Genomic DNA, 13,169 nt, shown 5'->3' with positions numbered 1-13,169 from the left:
AATGAGGATAATCCTCAAGTTACGGACCCAGTCCGCGTAGTTGCTACCATCATATTTCAACTTTGCTTTCTCAAAGAACGCATTAAAATTCAATGGAACAACAGCACGGGCCATCTATCTACAATCAACATAGACAAGCAAGATACTATCAGGTACTAAGTTCATGATAAATTTAAGTTCAATTAATCATATTACTTAAGAACTCCCACTTAGATAGACATCCCTCTAATCCTCTAAGTGATCACGTGATCCAAATTCAACTAAACCATAACCGATCATCACGTGAAATGGATTAGTTTTCAATGGTGAACATCTTATGTTGATCATATCTACTATATGATTCACGCTCGACCTTTCGGTCTCCGTGTTCCGAGGCCATATCTGCATATGCTAGGCTCGTCAAGTTTAACCCGAGTATTCTGCGTGTGCAAAACTGGCTTGCGCCCGTTGTAGATGGACGTAGAGCTTATCACACCTGATCATCACGTGGTGTCTGGGCACGACGAACTTTGGCAACGGTGCATACTCAGGGAGAACACTTCTTGATAATTAGTGAGAGATAATCTTAAAATGCTCCCGTCAATCAAAGCAAGATAAGATGCATAAAATATAAACATCACATGCAATCAATATAAGTGATATGATATGGCCATCATCATCTTGTGCTTGTGATCTCCATCTCCAAAGCACCATCATGATCACCATCGTCACCGGCGGGACACCTTGATCTTCATCGTAGCATCGTTGTCGTCTCGCCAATCTTATGCTTCTACGACTATCGCTACCACTTAGTGATAAAGTAAAGCATTACATGGCGATTGCATTGCATACAATAAAGCGACAACCATATGGCTCCTGCCAGTTGCCGATAACTCGGTTACAAAACATGATCATCTCATACAATAAAATTTAGCATCATGTCTTGACCATATCACATCACAACATGCCCTGCAAAAACAAGTTAGACGTCCTCTACTTTGTTGTTGCAAGTTTTACGTGGCTGCTACGGGCTTAAGCAAGAACCAATCTCACCTACGCATCAAAACCACAACGATAGTTTGTCAAGTTGGTGCTGTTTTAACCTTCGCAAGGACCGGGCGTAGCCACACTCGGTTCAACTAAAGTTGGAGAAACTGACACCCGCCAGCCACCTGTGTGCAAAGCACGGCGGTAGAACCAGTCTCGCGTAAGCGTACGCGTAATGTCGGTCCGGGCCGCTTCATCCAACAATACCGCCGAACCAAAGTATGACATGCTGGTATGCAGTATGACTTATATCGCCCACAACTCACTTGTGTTCTACTCGTGCATATAACATCAAACCATAAAACCTAGGCTCGGATACCACTGTTGGGGAACGTAGTGATTTCAAAAAATTTCCTACGCACACACAAGATCATGGTGATGCATAGCAACGAGAGGGGAGCGTGTTGTCTACGTACCCTCGTAGACCGAAGCGGAAGCGTTGACGCAACGTAGAGGAAGTAGTCGTACGTCTTCCCGGTCCAACCGATCCAAGCTCCGTTACTCCGGCACCTCCGAGTTCTTGACAAACGTACAGCTCGATGACGCACCCCGGGCTCCGATCCAGCAAAGCTTCGGGGAGGAGTTCCGTTAGCACGACGGCGTGGTGACGATCTTGATGTTCAACCGTCGCAGGGCTTCGCCTAAGCACCGCTACAATATGACCGAGGTGTAATATCATGGAGGGGGGCACCGCACACGGCTAAGGAACGATCACGAAGATCAACTTGTCTGTTCTAGGGTGCCCCCTGCCCCCGTATATAAAGGAGGGAGGGGGAGGTGCGGCCGGCCCCCTTGGGGTGCGCCTGGAGTGGGAGTAGGACTCCCCTCCTCTTGCCTTGTTGGAGAAGGAAAGGGGGAAGGGGAAGAGGAAAGGGGGGCGCCGCCCCCCCCCCCTTCCTTGTCCTATTCGGACTAGGGGGGAGGGGGCGCGCGGCCTGCCCTGGCCGGCCCTCCTCTTCTCCCTTATGGCCCATGATGGCCCAATAACCCCCCGGGGGGTTCCGGTAACCCCCCCGTACTCCGGTAAAATGCCGATTTCATCCGGAACGATTCCGATGTCCAAATATAGGCTTCCAATATATCGATCTTTATGTCTCGACCATTTCGAGACTCCTCGTCATGTCCGTGATCACATCCGGAACTCCGAACAATCTTCGGTACATCAAAATACATAAACTCATAATGAAACTGTCATCATAACTTTAAGCGTGCGGACCCTATGGTTCGAGAACAATGTAGACATCACCGAGACACGTCTCCGGTCAATAACCAATAGCGGGACCTGGATGCCCATATTGGTTCCTACATATTCTATGAAGATCTTTATCGGTCAGACCGCATAACAACATACGTTGTTCCCTTTGTCATCGGTATGTTACTTGCCCGAGATTCGATCGTCGGTATCCAATACCTAGTTCAATCTTGTTGCCAGCAAGTCTCTTTACTCGTTCCGTAATACATCATCTCGCAACTAACTCATTAGTTGCAATGCTTGCAAGGCTTAAGTGATGTGCATTACCGAGAGGGCCCAGAGATACCTCTCTGACATTCGGAGTGACAAATCCTAATCTCGAAATACGCCAACCCAACAAGTACCTTTGGAGACACCTGTAGAGCACCTTTATAATCACCCAGTTACGTTGTGACGTTTGGTGGCACACAAAGTGTTCCTCCGGTAAACGGGAGTTGCATAATCTCATAGTCATAGGAACATGTATAAGTCATGAAGAAAGCAATAGCAACATACTAAACGATTGGGTGCTAAGCTAACGGAATGGGTCATGTCAATCAGATCATTCAACTAATGATGTGATCCCGTTAATCAAATAACAACTCTTTGTCCATGGTTAGCAACATAACCATCTTTGATTATCAAGCTAGTCAAGTAGAGGCATACTAGTGACACTCTGTTTGTCTATATATTCACACATGTATTATGTTTCCGGTTAATACAATTCTAGCATGAATAATAAACATTTATCATGATATAAGGAAATAAATAATAACTTAATTATTGCCTCTAGGGCATATTTTCTTCAGAGGTGGTCTTGAATCCAACGTGGATCGTCTCCGTAGAGGGGCCGCGGTCTCTATCAAGGAGCAAATCCGTATGGATGAGCAATGCTCTATCTCACATATGAGCTAAACCAATGCTAACCCTGGAAAGAGGGAGATGGGAGAGTATATATAGTCTAGGGGGGCGAAAGGGTACATGGGCCTTGGCCCTTTACTGTGCGTAGACAGACGGGGCCGGATGTCCGGGCCTTCCCGAAGGGCCGGATGTCTGGGCTAGGAGGCCGGATGTCTGGGCTGGTGGAGTCAGCTTCTGTAGGCTCTGGTGCGTGGCGCGGGATGTCCAGGCTTCTGGCCGGATTTCCGGGCTGGGGCCGGATGTATGGGCTGAAGCCGGATGTCCGGGGCCTGTAGATGTTGGGCGGCTAGGAGGCTGCTGAGAATGATGCTCCAGGGGCCGGATGTCCGGGGTCCTGGCCAGATGTCCGGGGCCTGGGAGGTGTTCTTTAATTCTTCCCGTTGGTTCTGTTCATCCATGGACTTGGCGACTTGTCCGTCTTCATGTACATCTCCGAAGGGGTCCTCTTGACACCTAGTCATGCATAGCATATCGTACTTAGGTAGTAGCCATGTCTCAAGTGGATCATATGTGATATCACTAAGGAAAGAAGTCACCTCGTTCTCGAGAGCTCTAGATCATGCTCGTGTCATAGGTCCTCTTGGCTCTTGATGAGGCGATGGTAGGTCCATGGGGATGATCGTAGGATGCTCCGCATCACGGGTCATGCGAACATGTACCTCAGATGGGTGAAGCCGAAAGCTAGCGTTCTTAAGAGAATAATTGGTCGGCGGACAAAGGACGAACTGCCTTTGTTGCAATATATAAACCCAGCTATGATTTTTGGCATCACAGCATAAGTATGCATAAACAATGTATGCTACCCCGGGGAGAGGAACCCTTAACGGAACTATTCTCCATGGAAGATGTTTCTTACATTAAAACTAATATAACATAACTCCCCGAACACAATTTGTCTGTTCAAGCATTATGACCGGATTTCCTTGTTTCCGAACACACTTGGGGTTTACCATAGGTATAGTATTCGGAAACACTCCAACCCTTGGGTTTTGGAGGGTGAAGCAGATGGTCTGCCATGACAATTTTTAAAATTTCGGCCGGAGATAAGTTTGATGATACAGTATATTATTACATGGAATCAAACGCCTACTCTTCCTCTATACCATCTATAAGGTTGTCTAGTTTACAGTTGTGAAAAAATGGCGGTTGTTTTCACTTGGTCATACACCAAGCTAACGGGAATTTCTTGCTCGTCTGGTCCCCGAGGTCTGACCCGGGCCATATTATTCGGATCAAGACTAGTATACCGCATTTTTACCCTGGCCCAGGCTTCTCGTGCACCTTCACGACATGATTACTCCTTCCATAGTTCAAAGCGGCGTCGAGCTCCCTTGAATAAATCCACGAGCTCCCTTGAATAAATCCACGAGCTCCTCCATAATCTCTGGAGGAGAATCGGATGGCCATAGAGCCTTAGCAATAATCCTCATGGATTTCCGAATTAGCTCGTGCAATTTGGATAGCTCTTGCAGCAAGTCGCCTTGAAATCCGGACACTTCTCCTTTGGGCCGCCTAGTTAATAAACCTGCAGGAACAAACTCGTAAAACTTTTTCATCAGGGGACCGTATGAAAGTTTAGGATAAAGGACATACTGAATATGCCGCCTTTCAGCTTTCTGTTCTCCTTCAAGGCATCCGACAATTGGGATCGTACGTCCTTTAGCTCTCCGGCTTGCTTGATGTTTGCATCCTGTAGCTTGTTCTTCTCATTGATGGTCTGTGTTAATACATGTTGACCAGCGTCCTTTTGCCCTTCGGCATGTTGTTTGTTCGCCTGAGCAGCCTTTAGCCTCTCCTCCAACTGATCGGTTGATGCTGTAGCCGTAAACAACCGAATGTATATTCAAAAATCATGGTTGGTGTAGAATCGTATTTTTCGGATACTGTTGTACTTACCATCTGGTGCCTTCTTCGATGTCTTCAAACTTTCCAGTTCGGCGGTGGGAACAGTTAGCTTGGCCCGGAATTCTTCAACCTCCTTGGACAACGTGTTATTTTTCACCGTGAGTACCTGATGATATAACGACACTTAAATCAGTTGGGCCAACTGCTTCAAGTTTCGGGGGCTACTGGCACATGATTATTGAATCTACTCAAGGTTTTTACCCGCATATCCTTTCAAAGCTGGTGAGTGGCTCCGGCAAGTCCGTCCCGAGCAGCCCGGATATATACATCCACAGAGCTGAGGGCGTTGAACGCTTCTTCGGTGAAACTTGGATCGCGCATGGCCTCTTTCCGCCGCCGATGATTCATCACGCTCTCCTCTTCGGAGTTGGTGACGGATAAATTATCCAAATCCTCTTGGACATGACAATTCGACGTGGCGCCTGTAGCCACCCCAATCGTTGTGGCAGATTCCAAGGCCGGATTGGTCGATGCATGGCCGGCAAGGTCTCCGTATATAGTCCGGCCTATGCTCTTCCTAAAATATGCACAGCGGGAAATGTCACAATCCGGTCTGTCAGCCTAGTGCATGTTAAAAACTGTACCTCTTTGGTGAAGGTGGGGGCTCGGTAGTATCATCGGTTGCCTTTCTTTTCAAAGACTCGCCATGCGCGTGCGTCGCCTTCTTAAGGGACGCCTTTGATACAGCTTAGCGTGATGAGCGCCGCCCCTTTGGAGCATGAGACAGTGCGGTGGGTGAGGCACAATGGGAAAACTCTTTTGTATGAGACATCTCCTGGGTACTGACATGAGAGGACGGGAGAAGGCCGGGGTACTCGGCTATAATGACCACTTCTTGAGTTATATAAATATATCTGGTTCTTCTTCTTATCCGGGATCCAGGTCTCAAATGTGGACCTCTGGCTGCAGAGCGGGGCTGTGGATCCCCTCGACGACCTTTCTCCACTCAAAATAGCCGGATTAAATTTCACTAGTATAACTCAGGAAAGAGGTTGAGTAAGGCCAATAATCGAAGAGGAACTCACCCAGGGGATAGGGTTGTACAAGGAAAAGCCTTCCCGACATTTCAAACGGGTGAAGTCTTCCTTCTCCCCTTTGTAAAGGTCAGCTAAGATGGTGGCCAGGGTGACGAAATTGTCCGGACCCTTGTGCAGACAACGGGATGCATCGTCCTCCCCATTATAATTCCACATGGGAAGACCTCTAGATTGGAGCGGCTAGACACACCGTGTTATGGAAATCGCCATTACCTCTATTATGGACAGCCCGGAGTTGGCAAGAACTCTGATCTTGCTTGCTAGCCTCTTAACCTCTGCACTGTCTTCTTCCTCGAGGCTTCGGGGACGCCAGCTGGTGCGCTTCTTTAAAGGAGCACTGGAAAATTCGGGAAGACCCCGCTGGATTGGGTCCGGAAGAATGATGTCTTCAATATAAACCATTCCGAGGGCCACTCTTCGGATGCCTTCTTCGGAGTACCAAACAGGTATCCTCTCCCGGCTATGTGCCATACTTCGGCGCCGCCCACCTCGAATATAGATCCCTTCCGGGAGCGAGGGACGAGGCAAAAAATTTCCGCCATAGCTCGAAATGAGCCTCACAACCCAGAAACAGCTCGCAAAGAGCAACAAAGCCCGTGATATGCAGGATGGAGCATGGCGTCAGATTGTGCAGTTGGAGGCCGTAATACTCCAGGAGGCCTCTGAGGAAAGGGTGTATAGGAAATCCTACGCCTCTCAAGAGGAAGGAATCGAAGCACACCCGCTCCTCTTTAGAAGGATTGGGGAAATTCTCCGCTAGGGCTTCGCCGTTGAGGGGAGTTAATCCAGCCCGAACAGAGTCTAGATCCGCAGGAGGGAGGTATCCCTGTGTCTGAAGTTTGTTCAGATGAGCATGGGATACCGAGCAGCTTTCCTAGTCGCCTTTTCGAGGGCCGTGGGCGTGTGAGGAAGAGCTAGGAGCGCTGGCCATGTTTGGGCGATTTTCTATGGCAAGTTCTAAGGATTTCTGCGTGGTGTGGAACGACATCTGAGATCTAATCTCTTTAAATAGGCACCTCCCCTGCATGGTCAAGGGGTTATTTGTGAAAAAATACCTAGACTATTCGCATTCGTTCGACACGTGGAAGCCGAGGCGACGACCGCAAAGAATTTAATGGGATATGATGATTAATGTGGAGCCGGACTGTCGTCAATCCGAAGTATAGTGGAGAACCATCCTTGCAACGCCGAAGACATGAAGCCAGATACTACATCGTCATTGAAGGCAAGTTCGGGGGCTACTGAGGGAGTCCTGGATTAGGGGGTCCTCGGATGGTCGGGCTACGTAACATGGGCCAGACTGATGGGCCGCATGATACAAGTTCTGTCGTGGTGGGCGCGCGACAGATGCCAAGGGATGGCTAAAGATAGGAGGAGGCTCGACGACACTGGTGGGCTCCAGAGGCGAGGTCGGCATGAGCGAGCGCGGGACGCAAGACATACCCAGGTTCGGGGCTCTCCAGAGAGATAACACCCCTAGTCCTGCCGAGTGTGGTTTATACGTAACAGTACAGTGTTGCTCCTAGAGCTGTATGGAGGAAGAAGGGGGTCGGGCCAAGGCTTAGGCTCCTCCCTCTCCTTGGGTGTTGCTTGCTGGGTGTGTGTGGCATTGCCTGTGTGAATGAGTGAACTGCCCGTATGCATGAGGGCTTCTGGGGGGTTTTATAAGTCAACCCCCCAGGGATACAATGGTAATGTTACAAGGACGTAGGGCCAGGTCGTCAGTGTCCAGGGAACCCGGCGCTGGGACCTGCCGGGTACCAGGCCTCGCCGAGTTCTCCGGGCGTGGGCCCCATGCGCCTGGGGGTACTGTGTGCCGTCTTGTTGACCGTCTTGGCGTGGTCGAGTCGAGTCGATCCACAGTGGTGCTCCATCAGGTCACCGCTTGCTGGCGTCATGGGTGACGTCTGGTGCACTGTTGCCACGCAAGCCCTGGTCATCGGGTAGGTGGGGGCACTGTAGCCTCGTCCAGCTGACCAAAGGCATGGGCGGGGCACTGTGGCTTCGGTCATCAGTTGGTGGAGACTCGTCCCATCGTACGGCCGGGATGGGACGGGCGCTGACCCTTGGCCGGGTTTGGAGAGCACACCAGGGGCGGTGCTGGCTTGCTGGACAAGTCTTGAGCTTGGTTGTTGGGGCCGAGTTGAGGAGTCCGGCCGGGTTGCTGGTCCTGCCGGGTCGCGGGGCCTAACCGGGTCGAGCGACCCGGCCAAGGGTGAGCAGGATTGAGGGGCGATGCTGGCCCTGATGTTTTTGAAGCGTCGTTCGCCGTCTTGGGCCTACCCGGGTGTCATCCCCCTCACAGTAGCCTCCGAGCCTCCGGGCAACTTGGAAAAGTTGTGCAGATTTTAGCGGGCGTCGACGAAAGCAGTAGATGTCGATGACGGACGGTTGCGGACTGCACCGGTGCGGATTGCTTCCGGTGGGGGCGCGCGAGCGCACCCACTGGGTGTAGCCTCCGAGCCTCCGGGCAACTTGTAAAAGTTGGGCGGAAAGTCTTCCTGTTGATGACGAAGCCGACGGTGATGTCGAGGGCGTCGGGCGCGGACACGGAGTCCGCCGACGGGGCCTTGCTGGACGCGGACGCGAAGTCCGCCGGCTGAGTGGGGGCGCGCGATCGCAGCCACTGGGTGTAGCCTCCGAGCCTCCGCGCAACTTGGAAAAGTTGGGCGGAGGGTCTTGCTGCTGATGAAGAAGTAGACGGTGACGTCGAGGGTGCCGGGCGCGGACACGGAGTCCGCCGGCTGAGTGGAGGCGCACAAGCGCACCCACTGGGTGTAGCCTCCGAGCCTCAAAGTTGCGCGGAGGGTCTTGTTGTTGATGATGAAGCCGACAGTGACGTGGAGGGTGCCGGGCGCGGACGTGGAGTTCGCCGGCTGCAGGGCACGGGGCCCTGCCGGACATGGACGCGGAGTCCGCCGGCTGAGTGGGGCCGCACAAGCGAACCCACTGGGTGTAGCCTCCGGGCGACTCAAAGAGTCGGCCGGAGGGTCTTGCGGTTGATGATGTGGACATCGGCGATGGAAACGCCGGTTGTAGCCGGCGTTGGCCCCGCAACCCGCGTGTAGCCTCTGAGTCTCCGGGCGAGGAGGGGGTTCCCCTCAGCAATGATCGTGCAAAAGACAAGGTTAGTCCGTGCAGATATATCAAATGTTTGCTTTCAGCATTGTAAGTTTTATGCGGAGGGTGCCGACTCGGTTTCGTCCGAGCCCCCTTCAGTTTTTTTCATGTCCCCTCCGCTCTTTGGCTTTGCCTCTTGTTAGCTAGACAGTCCGAAGCCGGTCTATAGCTATTACGAAGACCTTCCGAGATCTATAGGAGTGGAGTGTACAATACACGGACTATAGGAGCGGATTTGACCGAGTACATGCTCATAAGGGAAACGGCCGAGATGCCCAAGCCGTCTTCTCCCGGACATTTTTCGCGTGGGGTGACCTCCGGCTTTTGCTCTCGCTTGCCGGACAGCCGTGCTGCGGTTTGTGGCTGAGAGTGGACCTTTGGTACCGTATGCGCTACTAAGCCGTCTGCGCGAACGAGTGTATCGGGCCAAGCGGCCAGCCTTCGGACCAAGACTAGTCGGCGCTGGAGCGAACAATGATGCAACTGTAATAAAGGCGAAGGTGGTCCCCGAGCGTCGCTCGAGGTTCTCCATGTATGCACGTGGTGCGAAAGTATGCGGGTGAAGAGCTCACATTGGTTTTCGTGTAGACGAGGCAAGTGTTGATGATGACGGCCGGCTGCCGGCTTGCATCCGGCGGGTCCTGCCCACTGGGTGCAGCCTCCGAGCCTCCGGTGGCTCGAGGGGTGCCCAGTCGGTCGGACCCGACCGGTCGGGCGTCGAACGGACAGGCAGCCGGCCGGGCGTTGGCGGGCGGTGGCACAGGCGACCGAAGACGGCCATCACATTTTTTTTCTTTTCCTTTTTTCAGGCGGCTTGGGCACGTCTCTTCGCAAACCGCTTTTTACCGTTCCCGGGATCTACCAGAGCTTCTCTGACCAATGGAATCTTGCCACCTCAAAAGTTGTCATAAGATGTATCTCTGTATTGCACACATTACTTCATTTAAACCGTTGTATCCCACCAGCTGGTCCCCACCCACGTGATTTGACCAGCTGGGCCTACCCACGTGATTCTAGCTCCTGAAGCCGGTCTCACTTCACAGTTCACACATGTACAAAAATATCAGCTTATTTTTCAAAGGATCAACCTCTCTCACTTTAAATGTCAATTTCATATTTTAGCCTATGCAACTTAGCTACACATAGCTATTTCAATTCATACCTAACTAAAATATCATTTCAAATCTTTCAAAAAATATTGCAATCCTTTTAAGAAGCATATAACACTTGCATAGGCTAGTCTAGTTACACAACATTGTAATATAAATTTCACATATCTATGTGTAGCTGAGCCATGTAAGTGATGTATATTTCTGTATTTCAGTAAAGTAATTACATATATTTCCAGGGAAGTAATTTCATACATTTCAATACATATATGACTGAAATAACAAATTACATATATGACAAATAGCAGTTTCATATTTTTCAGAGATCTAATTTCATATATTTCCACAGAAATTACTTTCACAACTTGTAACAACACATTGAAATATATTTCAGGGAAGTAATTTCATATTTCTCAATACACATCTCACTTAAATAACAAATGCTAGATAAGAGAAATAACAGTTTCATATATTTCAGAGAAGCAATTTCATATTTTTTTGGCAGAAATTATTTTCACAACTTGCAACACCGCATTGAAATATATTCCAGGGAAGTAATTTCTCAATACATATATCACTGAAATAACAAATGACAGATAAGAGAAATTGTTGTTTCATATTTTTCAGAGATCTAATTCCATATATTTTCACAGAAATTAGTTTTGCAACTTGCAACAACACATTGAAATCCCAGTTTCACATTTTTCACAAAGGACAAACCTCTCTCACTTTCTGAAATAACAAGTTACAGATATGACAAATAGCTGTTTCATATATTTCAATGTGGTAATTTCATATATTTTCACAGAAATTAGTTTCACAACTTGCAACACCACATTGAAATATATTTCAGGAAAGTAATTCCATATATTTCAATACATTTCTCACCGAAACAACAAGTTACAAATATATGAAATAGCAGTTTCATATATTTCAGAGAAGTAATTTCATATATCTGGACAAAAAATAGTTTCACAACTTGCAACACCACATTGAAATATATTTCAGGAAAGTAATTCCATATATTTCAATACATTTCTCACCGAAACAACAAGTTACAAATATATGAAATAGCAGTTTCATATATTTCAGAGAAGTAATTTCATATATTTGGACAAAAAATAGTTTCACAACTTGCAACACCACATTGAAATATATTTCAGGGAAGTAATTTCTCACTGAAATAACAAGTTACAAATATGAGAAACATCAGTTTTATGTATTTCAGAGAAGTAATTTCATATATTTCAAAGAAATTAGTTTCACAACTTGCAACAATACATTGAAATATTAGTTACACATTTTTTGCACAGCTCAACTACACACAACTATTTCAATTCTTATCTCACTGAAAATCATTCCAACCATTTTCAGAAATATATAACACTTCCACAGACTGAAATTGTCAGTTTCACCATATTGAAATATAAATTCACATATATTCCAGAAATCATTTCACATAAATTTGTTTCAGAACTTGCAACACCACATTCAAATATATTACAGGGAAGTAATTACATATTTTCAGAGAAGTAATTTCATAGATCTCAGTCTCTTTAAAAAAACTATACCCCATGCTCTCTGTCACAAACAAAGAATGTTCAAATCAAGTTGCAAATATCTGAAAATGAAGTAGCAGGGGAGGCCGACGATCTGGTAAAGAAACAAAGAATGTTCAACAAATATTTGAAACTGAAGTAGCAGGGGAGGCCGACGATCTGGTAAAGAAACAAAGAACGTTCAAATCATGCTAATTAAATCCGAAATCATGAAGTGCATATGGAGAGAGGTTAGGATAGATGGGATTCTTGACTCACGAAATCCGGTGGCGGTCAGGCTTGGAGTCGCCGGATCTGGCGATGACCCGTCGTGGTGCCCGTGCTCACGAGCTGGTCACGCCGGGGACGGGATGGACGAGGAGGCCGCCAAGCGGCGTCGTGGACGCCGGATCCAGCGCCAGCCGGTGAACCCACTACCTTGTCGTCGTCATCGGACCCGTCGATGGCCAGGACAGACACACCTCACCGCAAAACTGCCTCGCTGAAGTTGACGGTCGCCCGAGTTGGGCGGAGGCTGGTGGGGAAGCAGATCCGGTGGCCGGAGTTGACGGTCGCCGGAGTTGGACGGAGGCCGGCCGGTCAAGCTCCTGTTGCTCTCGGGAGAGAGAGAGGTTGTACGATCTAATCTGGAGATAATGCGAGAGAGAGAAGAGGCTGGTTGGGAGATATTTATTGTTGGGCCCATCATCCTTGTATTCATCTCGTATACGTTTAGTATCACCGAAGAAACAGAAACTTAATTCTGGGTGGGTCCAGCACAGCACAAATCTAAAAGCAGTAGTCCGTGGTAGATCCAACACCGGTACATCCCGCCTCCGGTAAATTTACTTATTCGCACATCTCTTTTCTTTCTTCTCTGCATGAGCAGCAGCCAGGAGTGGGACGCAGCGGAAACCGACAACCAGGTCGCGGCAGAAGCCGGCAAGCCAGGTTGCGGGGCGAGCCAGCCAGCGCGAGAGCCGGCCGGCCGGGGTGCGGGGGAGCCGGCCGTCCGGGTTGCTGGCGGAGCAGCGGAGCCGACAGGCGGCGGAGCCGGTCGTCCGGGTTGGAGCCGCACGCGCGCGGACCTTAAGGCGCAGCACGAGGGAGCGACCGGAGTGGCGGGGCGGGGCCAGCTCGTGTGGAGTCGGCGCGAAGCCGGGGGAGGAGCGGAGCCGGAGGAGCGGGACGCCGGATGGGCCGGGTCGCCGAAGACGGACGGCGCGAGGCGGCAGCCGGCTGGAGAGCGAACCGGCAGGCGGGAACTGGCGCGGAGGGGTCC

At 49.6% G+C, this 13,169-nt stretch overlaps 1 long non-coding RNA gene across 1 annotated transcript; it reads right to left on the bottom strand.

Annotated features, from left to right (window-relative positions):
* Positions 1 to 11,768: 11,768 nt before the first annotated feature.
* On the bottom strand, positions 11,769 to 12,536 carry LOC119273740. The gene is made up of 2 exons (XR_005134959.1): positions 12,167 to 12,536; positions 11,769 to 12,067 (listed from the first exon to the last, which is right to left on the bottom strand). It is a non-coding gene; the product is annotated as an uncharacterized LOC119273740 (long non-coding RNA).
* Between the last annotated feature and the right edge of the window lie 633 nt (positions 12,537 to 13,169).

Source organism: Triticum dicoccoides, chromosome 3A (genome assembly GCF_002162155.2).
Source record: "Triticum dicoccoides isolate Atlit2015 ecotype Zavitan chromosome 3A, WEW_v2.0, whole genome shotgun sequence".
NCBI lineage: Eukaryota > Viridiplantae > Streptophyta > Magnoliopsida > Poales > Poaceae > Triticum > Triticum dicoccoides.
The sequence above is the reverse complement of the archived record's forward strand: the minus strand, read 5'-3'. Positions and strand labels throughout refer to the sequence as shown.